The sequence below is a fragment of the Electrophorus electricus genome, chromosome 2 (assembly GCF_013358815.1).
Source record: "Electrophorus electricus isolate fEleEle1 chromosome 2, fEleEle1.pri, whole genome shotgun sequence".
Lineage (NCBI taxonomy): Eukaryota > Metazoa > Chordata > Actinopteri > Gymnotiformes > Gymnotidae > Electrophorus > Electrophorus electricus.
Window position 1 is genome coordinate 29,723,911 of NC_049536.1, and position 17,745 is coordinate 29,741,655.

General features: G+C 42.3%; 1 protein-coding gene across 3 annotated transcripts in view; it reads right to left on the reverse strand.

Annotated features, from left to right (window-relative positions):
• LOC113574661 (protein FAM126B) overlaps positions 1-17,745 on the reverse strand; it is a 40,380-nt gene that overhangs the window by 19,394 nt on the left and 3,241 nt on the right. For all 3 annotated transcript variants that reach the window (XM_027005741.2, XM_027005742.2, XM_027005739.2), the window contains exon 2: positions 6,046-6,133. The gene's annotated coding sequence lies outside the window, so the exon portion shown is untranslated. The remainder of the gene's footprint in view (positions 1-6,045; positions 6,134-17,745) is intronic.

Here is a 17,745-nt window from a genome sequence, read left to right on the forward strand (position 1 = left end):
GAGAGTTCACATCAGACATAACTACTCAATTTTCTCATGGTGAGGTCAAATCAACTTTTTTGTTTCTTTTTCTTGCTTTTTCATGCCAACGTGAACTTGTGCTTCTGTTGGCTAATGTGTGATACAGAGGTGTGGGTAGGCTGGAGTGTGTGGCTGCAGGTTCGCTGCTGTCCCCAGTCCTGTGCTGCAGGAAACGTGCAGAAGCTTTAGGTCTCCACGATAACGAGCACTGCTACCACAAGGACATGCAACCACAGTGTGTGTGTGTGAGTGAGAGAGAGAGAGAGAGAGAGAGAGAGAGAGAGAGAGAGAGTCTGAGTGTGTGCAAGAGTGAAATAACAAGAGAAAGAGAGGGCAAGCGAGAGAGAGATGGAAATACAAAACAATTAAGCATTTGTGAATGAATTAAATTGTGTGTGTGTGTGTGTGTGTGTGTGTGTGTTTAAAAAATGTGTGTGAGAAGGAGAAGTGAGTGAAATGTGTAGAAACTCTCTCCTGGGAAAGTCCTGACTTCCCTGAACAGCTGTGTTACTACAGCGGGACGTGATCACAGGGAAGACACAGAGCACATGCTTCAAAACACAGCTCACCTCTCTACTGCCCTGCACATGCACACACCACAGTTCATGAGCCGTCTAAAGTACACCGATCACCACCAACATTAAAACCACCTGCCTAATACTGTGTAGGCCCCCCTCAAGCCTGCAAAGCCAACTTTGGACTGCACAAGACCTCTGAAGAAAGCCTGTGGTATCCGGCACCAAGATGTTAGCAACAAATCCTGTAAGTTGCGATGTAGAGGCCTCCGTAGATTGGACTCCTTTTTTCAGCACGTCCCACAGATGCTTGATTAGATTGAGATCTGGAGAATTTGCGAGGCAAGTCAACACCTTGAACTTTCTGTCATGCCCCTCAAACCATTCCTCAAAGTTTTTTACAGTGTGGCATGGCAGATTAACCTGCTGAAAACTGCTCTTGACAGGTGGCACTGTAATGAGATAACAGGGTTATCTCAGGGTTTTAATGTTGTTGCTGGTCGTGTGTATGTGTGTGTTTCAATCATTTGATCATGACTCATGATTTAGAACACCAATCATTTCACTGTGAAATACAGCATACAGTGTTGGCACTGATGTATCTGACCCCTCCTAGAGAGGTAGCTCAAAATGTTAATGTTTCAGCCCTCTGCCTGCAAGCATGAGTCCCGTTAAATCTAGACTCACATTCTGTTATCACCCATCTTAGAGTGGAGCTATAGTGGGATCAGTACCACCTTTTAACTCTCACTGACTGAATATCAGCCAATGTAAAGAGGGATCAGGCCCCACATCAGCACTCTCAAATGAAGAGAAACTGAGACGGAGATAAATGGCTAATGCAGCATAACACCTTCTAAAAGTCCCGTCTCTTATCTGGAGCACTAGAAAGAAAAGTAAATATGTATGTGAGTGGGAACATGTAGGCCAATGATGACTGACCCTCCCTGTGGGGGTGTGGGCATTCTGAATGCACATCTAAGACACACCAATCCAGACCACATAAATCAGCAGAGAATTACTAGTGTATCCAAGTTTATTACTACTGTATATTACTACTTTCTAGTTAATTTCTAGTTCTCTAGTTTCTCTTCAGCTCATGCTTGCTAGAAAACAATCGCAGAGAGATTAAACCGTGAATCATAAACTTGATCTACTATTCAGCCTAAGCCAAGACAACAGCCAGGTGCTAAAATAGCAGGCTGGCATCGAGCTGAAAGCCTGAACGAACAGGAGCGGTGATTTAGTGACAGCAACTCTGCTGACCTTCAGATCCAAGTGACCAGTGCTTATCTGGCTCACTGGCTGGTTCTGGGTTTGTTTCTTGTTGTCCTTTTGGCCTCCATCTTGTGTCATTGAAAGTGCGTTATATTTTGCAGATGTAAGAAAAGCATTCCATATGCTAAGAACACCGTGTCCGACGCTGGTAGGACTCATGCTTGAGGAGTCTCTGCTTTCAGACGACCACTAAAATGTCCAAATATCTTAGGCAGCATTATTTCACTGGAATATTTTCAAACCTTGACCGTGGCCATTCTTCTTATTAGCTATAACTTTAGAGAGTACAGTTACTGGCTACTGATTAATCAAAATTATTTTGCTGATGAGATGAGTCAATAATGTTTGAATATTTGAAAGAGGCATTTTTTTATTTGTAAATCTGAAAATAGTTACTTGGCAGAGCAACAAAAATAGTACATCTGCTGTTTAACGATGTAACCAAGCTATTTGGTTTTGATTACAGTGAGTCAATTTGTTCTAGTTATTCATAGCAGCAAATAATCACCCACACAGAGTTAAAGTTTTTTTTTTTTTTAAATCATAAATGTGTTCATGGCTTGCACTAGCGCTATCATGATAAACTTTCAGTACTGATACCAATGAAAAATAGCAGCATAATGTCAAACTGTTCAACTACCTCTAACCGATCCTTAGTCTTGTCTATGTAATTTCCTCCCCTCCGGCAAGAATTGTCAACTCAGCCATCGCACTTGATCTTAAATCTGAATTACTTTTCAAAATTAAAAATAGATTAAGGTGATAAATTCTTCATAGCAGAGGGTCTAATTAGTTTGTATGACACCATACCTAGAAAAACCTTTGATGAGAGATTAGATGCATCAGAAACTAGGACAACATATTGCAGGCTAATGCATCACAAAAACAAATGAACAATGGCCAAATCTCTCTGAAAAAATAAAGAAAAATCATGTTTCCACTATATAGAAATTCTAATATGGTGCAGAAGATGTTGTGATGACTTGTTTAATAGCTTACTATATATGCATGATTGCAGAAACATCTCTACAGTCTTTCTGACAGTTATTTGCAAAGAACATCATGAACCCTATTCGGATTGGATTCATATATCGGGGGGCATTTGTAATGAAACATTTTACACCTCATTGATGAAACCTCATACATCCACAGAGCATTAGTCTACAGGATGAGCTAGTTTCTAGTGTGCTACATTTTCGCTGAACCCAAATGTTTGTGGCATGATTTAGTTATATTATATTAACAGCACACAAAATATAATTTAAAAGAGCTCAATTAGTATCACCCCTTAATAAGCGTGTGGGATCTCATTTCTTGCTCTCCCAGGTAGTGAAGAGGAGGATTTACCATCCACGCCAAGAAAACAGGTGAGTGATTTCACAAGCATCCATTTCTTCATTTTGCACTTTAGTAAGTTCTCTGGTGGATGTATGTGCTAGGAAACCAAATACTGCTTCTAGCAGTGGTCAAACCCCCCCCCCCCAATATGAGGTGACATCTGCCTGGAAAATCATGGGTATTTTTGTGTTGGGACAGGACTAAAATGATCAGCCCGTTATTTTCTCAGGGGAGGAAGAAGAAAACCACTGACATGGCAGATCTGGATGGAAATAAAATCACAAAGAAGCACCTGTAACAGAAGAACTGGAGTCAGAACCTCAAGTACATTTAATCACACCTGAATAGGGCCATGAACGACACCTTCAGCACTACAGAAATATGTATAGAGGCATTTCAACTTTTCAACTCTGTATTTCTTTCATGGACATAATAGGGAGTAAACTAGTCAGTTGTCACCTGTTGGCCTTTGAATTCCTTGAAAAGGTTGGTCTGTTTGACATACGTGGGCAGTAGTAGCTCAGTGATTAAGGTATTTGACTTTTAGTCCGAAGGTTGCTGGTTCAAGCCCCACCGTTGCCAAGTTACCACCATTAGGCCCTCACCAATGGCTCAAGTTGTACGCAGTCATAATTGTCAGTTGTGTTGGTTGAACGTGTCAGCTAAATTCCATAAATAAATGTAAATGCTTAGCCAGGTCTGATGTGTTGGTCCCCCTTGTGAGACACTTTAAAATCGGCCCTTGCGCAGCAGTGCTCCTCTGTTTATGGGCTTGCCTTTTTGTCCACTTTTGAGTTGAAATATCTCCATATTCCACATTGTGTTCCCTCTTTGTTAATGAGTTAATGTAACTGAAGCTGCTGCCGCTGCCATGTCTTCAAGTCCAGTCTCTGAACAAAATGAAAAAGTGGTACACTTTTCTCTACTGTTGCTCTCCACTCACTTCAGCTTGCCACGGCTTATTCCAAACTCAGTCGGGGTTGTAACGTCACACACTACAATAGCAATGTCACTGCGGTCAGCATTGTGGTTAAAGATTCCCATTAGCCAAATCAAATAGCTATTCAGTACCAATATACCATGCAACACTAACCTGATCTGAACTCCCTATAAAGCCCTCTTGATAAACACACTCAAATCATGACACATGCCTTTACATCACGCTAGCCAACTAAAATCCAGTGATGGCTCAGTGGTTAAGGTACTAGATTTGTAATTGGACGGTTGCTGGTTCAAGCCCCACCACTGCCAAGTTGCCACTGTTGGGCCCCTGAGCAAGGCCCTTAACCCTTAGTTGCTCAAGTTGTACTCGGTACATAATTGTAAATCGCTTTGGATAAAAGCGTCAGGTAAATGTAACTACCAAAATGGGGGCACCCTTTTTGCAATTGGTACAAGACAACAAACTTATAAATGAAACTTATTCTAATTTTTTGGGGGAAACACCTGTGCTGCAATCAACAAAGAAAGGGCATACTGTTTGGTTTGGATGACTTTTTCCTGCTTTTAACCAATCAGAAAATGGATCTGAAAGTTAATAAATCAAGCTCTCGCAAAAGATGGGTAGAAATGGCCAAATGACTTGAATATGTAGATAGGGAGGCTGTAGTGTGTAGTGAGGAAAGGCTCAGACTACTTGATGTGTTGTGCACAATTGGCTGTGAAATGTTTGGATATATTTCCAAGCCATCTTTAGTCTTATTTTGCAGCTCATTATCAGTAATAATCCATATAATGGCAGTCATAAGGCTGCCATTACTTGTTAAAATGAATGAGCTGTTGATGTTTCCTCCTACACAACGTTTTCAATAACCTCCACTTATTTCATCCTTCACTGGCTAATCTGGTACTATAAAGACTGTAATGAATTAAACTGCTCCAGGGGTATAAAACGATGGCATAAAGTGTCTGCTGTTTGAGGCCTTATGCCATCTTATGCCATCGTGCATAGCCTTTCCAAATTGTAGAAATCTCTTGTGCTTAGTTTTCTGCACTGATACTGTACAAATAATTAATTCTTGGCCAAGTCATAAATTTGAACAATGGATTTCCTCTGAACCGAATTAACTGCTATTAAGACAGGGTTGATGGTGCTGGCTCCAGGTTTAAATATGGTGAATATCGATTTACTGTAGAAAAGTGATATATTTTTACTTTGAATGCATTTTAGGCTGAAACCCTAACTTGTGTTAACCAAATATTAATGTAACTTTAATGTGTTTGACTAATTTTAACCAAGGACCTCTGCAAAAGTGATCTGGGATTACAGGTCCTCAGCAAGGAAGAATTGCAGCCTATAGGACTATGGTTCTGCATCCCCTTAAACTCTCAATACAGCCATTAATTGCCTTATTTTCCAACTTACAGCCTTAATCACCCATCCCAAAACACACCCACCGTGCCCTAAAACTAGCAGCACACATTCACATGATACATGCTCATTTGTGGATCTGTCACCAGGCTATTCCTCACTTAAGTGGCACTTAATCAGGCTCGGGTTTTTAACTACGAGTAAAACATAAAAAGCAAACTGTTTACAAAATGTAGGAACTGATTTAGCAAAAGGCTTCCAAATGTACACATATCTATGAGAAAGATAAAAGCAAATGGGATCCCCCCCAAATACACACACCTCTGTCCACTCTTCCTGATTCTTGGCTTCAAGACTTCACGCCTTCACGCAAACGGGCTGCTGCAGTGTCATCAGCTCTCCGTTTCAAACACAAGCCAGTCATTTTGTTCTCACTGTGTCCCCCAACACAAGATGAGGCATGATACTGTCTTTTTCCTCCACGCCTGTGCATGTGACCTAGCTGCCTTGCCTCCCTTGGCTCTAGACGGTGCCTCTCCTGGTGGCCGAAGCAGCCAAGTTTCACTTCAGTCGGCGCCTTACCTCACTTTCTGCCGGCACTCAGACTGTCACTGGGTGAAGAGCTCGAGTCTCCATGGAGCCGCACATCTGTTGGATCTCCACAAGTCACCTGCAAGCAAAGCGGGGAAACAGGAAGCTGAGGCTGGGTGGAGAAGGGGGCCATGGTGATTGCTGCAAGCCAAAGCTGACTGAGAGCAAAGCTCCAAATCCCACTGACAGGATGATTTCCTGTGTCTCCCCCCATACCCATGTTGATGTTAAGTGTCAGTGAAAATGTTTGACCAGCCATTAAAATGGAAAGTTTCTGTTTAGTGGAGTCCATGATACTGTTCACTTTTCCTAAGAAACCTCCATAACAAGTAGTCTGCTGAAAAACTGATCAGATTCTTAAAAGTTAAAAAAGTTGGAGGAAGTGAAACTTTGTGTATGAAATGATATGCATTTGTGTATGTATGAAATCCAGACCAATTAAAATGCCCAGCTCAGTAAGTGTACTGTTTACACACTGTTGTAATTTCACTCAAATTTCAATAATGCCACCCTGCCCACAACTAGAGTGGGCTAGATGTGTACACACACACACCCACTCCCAAAATGACCCACATCACTACATGCAAGAGTGCTGCTAGCTTACAATTTCGTAAACTGCATAGTAAATGCATTTCGTAAATTGTGTACGGAGGAATGGGACTGCAGTAAGTGCAGGGTCTAGAAGTGAATGTTCAAACCTCTCCAAGAGTAAACCTTTCTACACTTGGCCATAAACTGATCGTTCAGTCATGACTGAATAAGGACAGATGAGTGAAGCTCATTTAACCATCATTAGAATACAGCAAGCAAGCTAAGAATTAGCACAAGAATCCATTCAACATCAAAGTGATTGGTACGGAGTGGGCCCTTCCTCTGGGTGCATCATTATTCTTTGTAAAACTGGCAGAATCATCGGACATGAGTCATACACTCTGGGAGGGCTTTGCCATTTTCAACTGTGGTGTTAGTAAGCGTAAGCAGAGGTTTAATATATGAAAAATCTAATAAACAGGAGACAAGAGCTTGCACCTTAGAAAATGTATGTATATATCTGGCACTACTCATTAATATAAGAGTTTTCCCTAATGGATTGTTGGCAGATGCTTGCAGACGCTATGGGTGTACTGCAGTGGCAGCAATGATGGAACCAAGCTACACAGTGCTTGAAAATGACAATGTTTTGGCTGGAAGGATGTGAAATAGCTGGCTGGCCTGGTGTGCTGTGTGGGTGCAGGGCAAGAGAAGTAAACCCATTGCAGAGAGACAGGGCAAGTCTGCTTAATCACACTGGCTGTGTGTTACTAAACATCAGCTTAAATATAAAGGGGGAGGGTGTTGGGGTGGGGGGGGTGGGGGTTTGGGCAGTGAGCAGAAAGCAGCGAGAGAGTGGATTTTGGGCAGGAGGGTGGGACCATAATTTGCTTTACTCAAACGCATGTGTTTTTTCCTCTAATATTACCATCACACAGACAGATGTGATCATATTTTTGCAAATGTCATTTGTGGTAACCAATCAGTGTCACTCCCCACAATGACATGCAGGTGGCTAAGTAAAGGCTATGTTCAGCTATGTGGATGAGATTCACTCAGCTATTTGGGTGAATCCCAACAACAACCAGCCTCAGCAGATGAGCATAAGTGTGTTTATACACATACAAATATATCAGGCTATTCGGGAAACCAAAGCTGATTTGTACATTACAGCCTGTGGGCCACACAATGCCAGGAAGGGTTCTCATATGCCAAGCAAGCGCACACTGCAGCGAATAAAGTCAAATCATTGGGGAAACCCTACTGTACATTCAGTTATCTGATCTACTTCTAGCTCTCTCATCACTCAGACCAAAGAGAGGAGGCAAGCCTCCAGCAAAAGAATTAAGTGTTGCTTTCCAGATGCATAACACCTGGAGAGTTTTGTATAATGCACTTCAAATCCATACAGCATGAGCTATTCAAGAGAATCGGCCCTTTGTAATGAAACAACTGCACAGGGAAAAAAAAAAAAGAATAAAAATACTGGTCAATAAATAAAAACCCAGTTGTGGCCCTGTCTGATGAACTGCACAGCGCAAGTCCAGGATGAATATAAACAGGGGCGGAGAAAGGGGTGAACAAGGCAGTGGGGACCACCTTGACAGGACACCACGCTAGAACCTCTAGGCTCAGAGGCAAGACCATGGCACCCACTGATGTCACACAAGGCTTAATTGCTCTTAATGCTACTTAATCTTTACTGAGTGTGTGGCTATAGCCTCTAACCTCACAAATGTGCTGGTGTGGTGGTGGGGGGGGGTGTGGATTACTCAGAACAGCAATGCTTAAAAAAAACCATCTCTCTCATGCTCACCCACAAAGTCACACGTTAAATAAAGCGATCGACTTTCCCAAAAAGGAGATGTGATGTCTGTTCCCTTGGCTGTGTGGAAGGCCAGTGCTCAGGCATCTATCTGAACACGCACTATACTTACTTGCTTAAACGTCTTAATTTAGAAGAGTGTAAAGCTGTGGAAATACAATGTAATAACTGTTATTATGAGACGGGGCTTCCCAAGCAGCTCTGTGCTCTCCATGTAAAAACATGTCCCATTGTTGTTCCCTTGTGGCTTTGGCTAATGAGGCTCGGAGAACAATGCGCCAACTTTCCGAGGACCACCTTCCTGTGGAAGCCGGCCCTGCCACATTACTGCGACACGACACATAACTTCCCATTTACTGTGCTGTGTTTACTCATGACAATGCTTCAGCTCCACCAACCAAATGCAGGTGAAGCAAAGTGTTGTTGCAGTCAACATGGATGCCTGGCTTATGAGAAAAAGAAGGCAGTGATGAAAGTCAGGACCCTTGAAAGTTTAAGCAAACCTTCACTATTTGATAAAATTCAGTGCAAGAAATCTCCCCATAAAAAGGCAACCGAGCTGTACTTTCTCATTATATCTCTATGAAATTAAAGCAAAGCTTATGGCCCCGCCTCTATGTCCAGAGAATGCTTTCGCAAAAAGCTATTTCAAGCAAGTTTAAAACTGACATTTGTGGCATCCAAAATACACATCATAACTACCGTACTAAACATATTTAGATACACTATCCAACTGCAGATAAACTGAAGTTTCCAGTACTCCATCACTGGGCTGAACAGAGAGGTCATCCTGTTCAGTGTGAGCATCGCGACGCAGAGAGTACAAAAGACAGCACAGAGTCGGGCATGGACAAGACTAAACACTGCCAAAAGAGACACTGCCAAAGAAGTCATAGCAAACATGCAATAATAATTCTCTACTCGAATCAATACCCTGCTTGATGTTGGGATAGAGAGAGAAGAGACTACTGAGACCACATGTCTATACCTGAGGCTGAATTCACATAAATGTGTATAAACTGAATTGGGAGAGGAAGAACCTTTGACAAACTAAATTAGGTTTTGTCTAGTTAGAAAGGTCATGGCAGCATTCCTACTCAATGGACAAAAAGGAGAGCATGTCATAACAACAAGATCTTGTAGAATACTTCTGATATTCATCAAAAGGCAACACAGTGCGAGTCACACCTCTGCTAACAAGAGTATTTAAGCTCTTAGGAATGTGAGGAGCAACTCCAGAAACAAGACAGCTATGCATGGTGATAAGTTGTTAATTTCTTACTGGTGATTATAGTGTAGCGTTTCTGATCAAGTACTGTCTGGAGGTCTGTATTTTGCAGAAGTTAAGGACTGTTATGTATTAGAACCATCGCGCAATTTCCCCTCTGAAGCAGTGGTTCCTAATCCTACTCATGGAGACAGACCATGTCCTAGAGTATGCCTACACTCTGCAATCGTGTACAATATATCACTTGTTAATCATCATAACATTGGCCACGGCAATACTAATAATACAGAAGGTTACAAGGTTATGCAAATAAGCCCTATGACATCACTCTTTTTTTTTTTCTTTCAAAATTCAGAGAGGATTAATCTGTGGGTGTCATGATGAATCACACCATTCACATGATCCACCAAAGTAAATCATTTTCATCAAAATTATGCAAGGTCATCAAGAAGTACATTCACAACAAGAACCAATAAAGTCACAATGGTGTGAGTAAATCCATAATAACTACACAGGATTCTTCGTGTTGGTCGGGTGAGCAGGAAGCTCATGTGTGTGATGACTGGAACAGCCCTTAGTCCACTGCAATCTTCCCAGTGCTTATATAGGTCGGGCACCCCGCCTACTGCACCAATTAAACAGCTCCAAGCACGTTCCTGCAATAAGGATGTGTACAAAAACACAAGATACCGGCACACAAGTACACACTCCCCCAGGTTGTAGCAACACGCACACATTCAGCCTGCATGTTTGCAATGAAGATACTGGCTTGCTGAAATGTTGACCTCATTTCGTGTGGTCCTAAGGTGAGAGAATCCATGCGGGACTCTCATTTGTATTTCTATTTTCCTTATGAATTTTAGTAAGATGATTGAAATGGCTACAGTGAGGTTTATCTACAAAAAGATAATAAAGAATACCACCACCATCTATTATAAACCTACAGACTCATTTGCAACACAACGTTTCACATTCCACAGCCTGCAAAAACTCATCCACTGTCAGACTTAAATGCAAATACAGTGAGAATGAAGGCTTCTGCTAGAAAATGTGTAAATGTGTGAATACTTTCATAACTGGACTTCTCAATGAAGTCATAGTCTTTGGTCATATTTTACCTGTTCAGAGGACAGATGCACTGACAAACAAACAATCTCTTTTTAAGATAACAAGAATCCTATAAATAAAACAGAAGCTAATATACTTAAACTTTAGAATGCTCCCCCTTTTAGACAAAATCATCCAAGACACGGTGAGACCAACAGTGAGACTAAGCCAGTCAAATAATAACTGTGGCCACATAGCCTGCAACAGATCTAGATGTGCTACATGTAACTTTATTAACAAAAGTCCTTAAAACACACCCAAAAAAAGACAAGTGCTGTGCATCAAACACACTCCAAATACAGCAAAGGACAGCTGCCTTAAGAGAAATCCCAGCCAAAATACATTGCCTTTTAGACACATGCCAAACTGGCCTGTTCATTGATTAAGTGTTTCCATTTGGATAGGAACATGAGCCCAATCCGTTACTTTGGGAGTTCATTCAGATCTGTCCCCCACCATTACAATGGCAAGAAGTATGAAGTTCAGTCCTACTGTGCAAAATGTAGTGTTACCAGCCTGCACCAACAGTACCAGAGTAAAATCTTAAATGGCTGTCAAGGCTAAAGGGAAGTGACCAGACGACCGCCAACTCACCAATCAACAGTAAAAAAGCATAAGCTACTCTTTTTCACATGTCCACAAATATCTCCAACCTAATCTGTTCACATAAAAACTAAATATATATCATAGCAAATCACTTTCACTAGTTCCTGCTGCAGTATTGAATGGGGTATGATAATGCAGCAGTGTCTCTCATTCCGAGAACGAGCCCACAAACTTGTGTTTAAACAGAGAAGCTGTGCAGTATGCAGACCCACCAGGACTGGAGCTGCACAACATGGCCTGTACCATGCAGGCTGTGTGGTGTCCACAAAGGGCTCACCGTGGACGAACCTGCACAGAGAGGACAACCAGGCATAGCGACTGACTGAATCGTAGTGGAGCCTGAAACACCACCATCAGGGGTCATTGTTACTGGTGCCGAGGAAGACCAGTGAACACCTAACTGGAAGTAGATGAGCCCATCTACCTTCGCTTTGGTTTTGCAGCAGCTATAGATTTTATTTTTTATAGTTATATTTCTTAGGCCCAAATGGAACACAGTCACTTTGGAAAGGGAAATCCCTCAGGAAGTGTCCACCCACTACCTCCAACACTGACAAATATAGAATCCAGGACTGAACCACTGAAATAGAGGCTTTAACACTCCAAATGACCTCCACAAAAAAAAAAAAAAAAAATTACGTTAAAGCAATATATGACTACAATGCAATCAACAGGTCCCAACTTTAAATAGCAATCTCATTTGGGAACCAAGTGCCCCCCCCCCCCCCCCCCCCAATTAACCAAGAGCAAATCAGGGGAAGCACTATTAACCCACTGCCAAAATATCCCTCCCAGGACTGTTGCATAGAAAATAATCTCCAATACTCAAAACTCAATTTACCACCATTACTAGGAAAAATGCGCATCTAGCTCCATATTGAGAAAGTTACACAATGACATGCAGCAAAGGCAGAGAGTGGCTAAAAAGACTGGCTTTCATTATTCCCCACAAAAAGGCATAAGAGGGTAATGGCCATTGCTACTCTTGACCATAAAAGTCATCATCAGTTCTGCACTGACACATGGATTTGACGCCCCTTGAAATATCCTTCAGATATTTCCCCATGGAATTGAAAGTGTGATTGGTTGCCTGCTCCCTGCACAATGGAAAAAGGCAAGAAAATACATGTTAAAAGTATCCATGGTTACTAATTAGACACAACAAAATGACTTGTGCTTGGACTTGCATTTGCTGGGGGAACTGATGTAGTCTCAGTGGAGCCTTTGTCCAGACACCAAGAAAGCATGGCTATGAATTAATTCAGCACCCTCTGTGGCCTAATCCCATCATTTTCCAAACAAGCGGTCCTACACAATTGCGCTTCATCTGATTAAAAACATGATTTTGCCCCAAATCGTCCAATACAGGAAAGCACGATGGACAGTAATCTGGTCCATCGCAAGGAGGCGTGGAAATCTTTAAAGGTCACTTTCGGCTTCTATCATCCACTAAGAAATGAATTATTGAGCAGTCAGGCCATGAACTGTAGCAGAGCTCTCTCTTTCTTTTGCTAGCCTCTTCTGAGTGCCCATTTTCACTGCTCTTTGCAGTCTTTTAACCTGCTCGTTGTGGCAAGAATAGCAGGCTACATGGCACTGATGAAGGTGAAGCTGATATGAGGTGACTGAAGGACAATGGTGAAAAGATATCCTGACATCAGTCCTTGCACTGGAAGGGGTAGCGTTTAATGTACCATACTGGAAGAGCATAGTCTGCAGATGCGCAACACACAGCATGTTGTGCAAATTTACAAAATTTCAAGGTAACAGTATTAACTTGAACACCACACAACCACACCCACACGACCTGGGTCAAACCTATGTATCAGCTTCATCATATATCTGCAGCAGATCTATAACGCAACCCAGTCTATACCCCATAGCCAGGATATTTGTTGACATACGTATTCACATACAGGCATCCTTGTTAAAGCAAACAGAGACCAACAAAACATCTACAGCTATAGTTCTTCATGTGTAAAGAGACATTTTAGAGGCTTGAAACAATGCAGCTGTGATTATGAAAAAAATGACAGGCACAATGCTCAAACCGGCCACAAAAGGATAAAACAAACAAAGAACAAGACTTTATTTTGCAACTCTCTCATCCAAAGGTGGAACTGCAATTTTAAAAATGGCAACGACAGGAGGGAAGCTCCGTTCTAAAAATTTCAGCCAAGTCAGTGGCAGCATCCCTTACCTAATCTGGGCTGCAGTCTCTTCTTCCACATCAGCACTGGACATGCAACTCTGCTCATCCACTCGGTGTGAATGTGAGCTTACATTACCACTTTGTGAGAAGCAGCACAGTGGCACTCCCACCCACAGGCAGACCCACCCGCCCACCCACATCCCCACATTCACCTCCCCACACAAACGCCTCTTCAGGTTTATTCAATTACTGTTCCTAGTGACAATGTTGTCTTCTCTGGGTCTGGAGAAATGAGGCATGCTAAGATTAGGCCTAAAATTAGATTCCCCCCACCCTCCCCCATTCTCTCTCGCTCGCCCTCCATGACTGCTTCCCACAATCCCCAGCATCTCCCACCTCTCTCCTCCTCTCCGTCGACTTCTCCCTCTCTCCTACTCTTCACCTCACTTGCGCTCTCCGCCTGCCACTACTGCTCCTTCTTTCGCAACCTCTACCCACCTCTCTCTCCCTCCCTCCCTCTCTCCCTCCATCACCTCACAAGCAGCACATAACCCTCCCTTTGATCAAACAGGTATGAGGAATCAACCCAAACAAACTGCATTGTGCCTGAACAAAAATATTCCACGCAAGGCTCACTGAACATACTGAAGTAAAATACCCATCCTCTCCTGGGGCTGAAAGGTGGAGACAGAGAACACTCCACCTGGCGTGACGGTATGAAAACAGAGAGAAAACTTTACATCTTAGCCCTTGTTATCTAAGAGCTACTTTACCCTCACAGTGAGCTTCTAACGGTTTTTGGATTTCCCCTGCAGATGTATTTCCTCGGCAGGTGCAGGACATGCTAAAGCACACCCACTTCCTGAACTCCTAACAACTGTCTGCCCTGAGCTGCAGGATCAAGATAGCATCAGAGACGCAGAAACCAGACCCACTTTGAGATGTCAAAAAACTTGGCAACAAGCAAAGGAACGCATGCCAAAGCAAGTGGGTAGAAGACCAACCTGGTTCTGAGCTTTACATAGAAATCCATCAGAGGACAAGAGCTTCGCTTGAGTTACTTCATTGCTAGTTAGAACTCCCCCACCTGGAGCAGTTTTTGGATGTGTAGGCATTTAAGTGCCTTGGGGGTAGCTACAATCTGAAAGCAATACATAAATAATGTAGCAGGGTTGGCAACCTGCTTGTGGAAAAGGGGCAGGCTCTGCGAGAAGTTCATGTTAGCCAGCCGTCTAACTTTGGAGGCCGGCTGAGGCCAAGGACATTCTCAAAGGTCACTCACTCTTGCAGTCTAGCATGTGAGCGAGACCTTTCTATTACATCAAGTGATAACAGATTTATGTACATACATGACCAATGCCCAAAGCATAATGAACAAAGTGCTGTGCCATTCTAAAACAATTTGGTTCAGAATATATTGTTGCCCAGTCTGTTATAACTATATATCCCACCCCAATTGCCCTAAACTAAGTATTTAGCCAATTACACTGTCAGGATAAAACAAGAAGTCCATAGTTTGTAAGGCCATAGTATAGAAAAGGGAAACAAATTATGCAAAGTTCAGCAAAGCTCTGTAAACCAAGTATCCCAGGAGGAAAAATACATTCTGAGCATAGCAGCCTGAAACCCATTCCCATTATTTTTATTTCCATCATTTCTTAAGTGCAGGCACTGTGTCCATTCTATAAGGCAGTCCTACAGCATGGGTGAGGGAGCCCACATTAAGTCTAATGATACCCACTGGCACCATATGTCCATATGTACAGCTTGTAGTGTGCCAAAATACCTCCTCCCCCTCACAATGCGAAGGCAGTTTCAGCCTACAGAACTGGCCCTGTCCTGCCATGAGATTGCAAATTTAAGTAGGGTATGGTCTCTTGCAACTGTTATGGGAAATACCAAGGAACAGAAAAAGAACAGCCGAACACCACTCTCAGTGCCTGATCACGGTATATTAAAGAATGTGCATATATTAGCAAATTAAAGCTAGCAATTCCTCATTAAGAAGAGGAAGCCCTTGACTGAGGTCTCAAAGCCTTATTCTACCTTTGTTACACCATATCAAACAACCAAATCAATTTAGACCAGTTTAAAATGTTTTAATTTAATAATGACAAACTGGTTAGTTGCCATCATTTTCTTAGCATTAAATCCTGGTCCACCAATCATTGTGGCTTGATAAAGATGGAAAAACTGGCATTGGCCATATTATGACTCTGGACAAGCTTTTGGCTCCTGAGTGAACACAGGCTAAGATACCTGGGTTAAATTTTAATGAGAGAAACACTCCTCACAGTGGTAAAGAATTCTGTGGCAGTGAAATGAGACCAAAGTCCATTTGAAAGCACAAACTGAGTCACAAGGACAATTGATTTTATTCGCCAACAATAACACTAACCAAACATCAGCCTGTTGGGTCTCTCAGAGTGATTGCCCAAGGATGAGTCAAAAGCAAGAAGACACAGAACAGGATCTTTAGTCGGGTCTGGGGAAGAGTTCTGAAAGGTTCAATAGATGGAAAATATCCACCTCAAATGTAAACCGTGTTGATATAAAAATGAAGATCTGCACATTCCCCTTATTTTACCAAAGGGTGTGGTTATATTTTCTGCATAAAGAAATTGTGAAGTCATTTGTGACTGAAATGATTGAGAAAGGAACGTTAAGGGTCCAAGCTATGCATCCCAATGTTGCAAATCAACCACAATCCTCAAATTTAAAGTGTGATTCTGCAAAACAATTTGTGTACAAGCAAGATACAAGGGGAACTGATCACAATCACAGCTAAATTTGTTAGCAGATTTTGGTCTCAGTTTATGATGGCACCAAGCTCAGCTCTACAGTTACTTCAGACTTAGCTAAAAGCTGATGCAGTTAACTAATTCAACAATGAACAACAATTCATAGCATACATTCCACTTCCTGACATCTAAAGGGTAGAGACAATGGCAATGAAACATTGGGTGAAACACTTTTCTCACCACACTCTCAAAAGGAAGCTACTTCCACAAAAATATTACCGTTAATCATAGTGAGAACATCATTGTGAACTGAATATATCTTAACTCAAGCCACACTGATGGATTTCTTAGTCATACATGCCTTTGTGGAAATGAAAAAAAATGCCTGCGTCAAATTTTCTTTTATGTTCCCCCCTTTATCATTGACAATGGAAAGGAGGTTAATCACATCTGTTCCTGGTCGCTGCTTTCACAGTCTCGTTACTTGCACACTGAGGGTGCACAACACTCATCCTACAACATTAGGTGCACTTGATGCACAGATGGAGGAAAGGAAACGGTCAGCAAGCAGCTTGCCCTGCACGCTGCTGAGCTCAGGCCTAAAGGAGGAAGACGGCAGGAAAAACAAAAAGCCATGAGTGTGCAGATTCACTGTGAGATTCTGCAGCCTTGGCGTCCATCACCACCTTTGGCGCTGACGTGGCAGATTTTTCTGCAAGTTGCCAACATGTAAGAAGTATGATTACTTGCTAGAAAGTCACAGGACAATGACATGACTGTGTGGGTGGGTGGGTGGGTGAGGGCCTCAAGTTACAGTGCACCTGGATAGGTTTCACTGCAACCAGTCAGATCAAGAAACCCATGAATCAGTAAAGCATCGACACCGTTAACCATTTAACTAGGTCACTATGCATTTAATCAGGTTCATTCATCATGGACAATATGTTCATGATAGGAAAAAATATTTCCCTGTTTGCACTGTAATTCTTGATGGATTGGCCTCCTCCATATAGGAGATAAATGGGGCAAGTGAACAACCATCTGGAATAAAACCACAGGCACCTGGCCAGATGGATCTGGAACTAGCGAACAACTGATAATATAGTCTTTCACTGGCCACTGTTTGGCCCAAGGAGAAAAAAAAATTCTATGCAGTGTGGTGCAGCACACCTGAGGAAAGAAGCTGAAGCTAGTTTTAATGTACATTTGTTTGATTAACACACTTTAAGAAGACTACCCATTTACATGACTGCTATTCAGAAGACGCAAGACTGGAAATTTAGCAACTGTCCTTAACGATGCTCTTCCTCATGGGACTTTGCAGCATTTGCATGAAATAATTCTCTTGCCGACAGAGAGACTGGCTTGGGGAACAGATAGGACAGTCAGTATAGATAATCCATAAAAAGCTAATTACAGGAGTGAGTCTGCTGGCATGAGTGTCCCAGTGGACACAGGGTCATAGAATAAGGAGCTGTGGGGTCATGCAACTGGTCCCCTA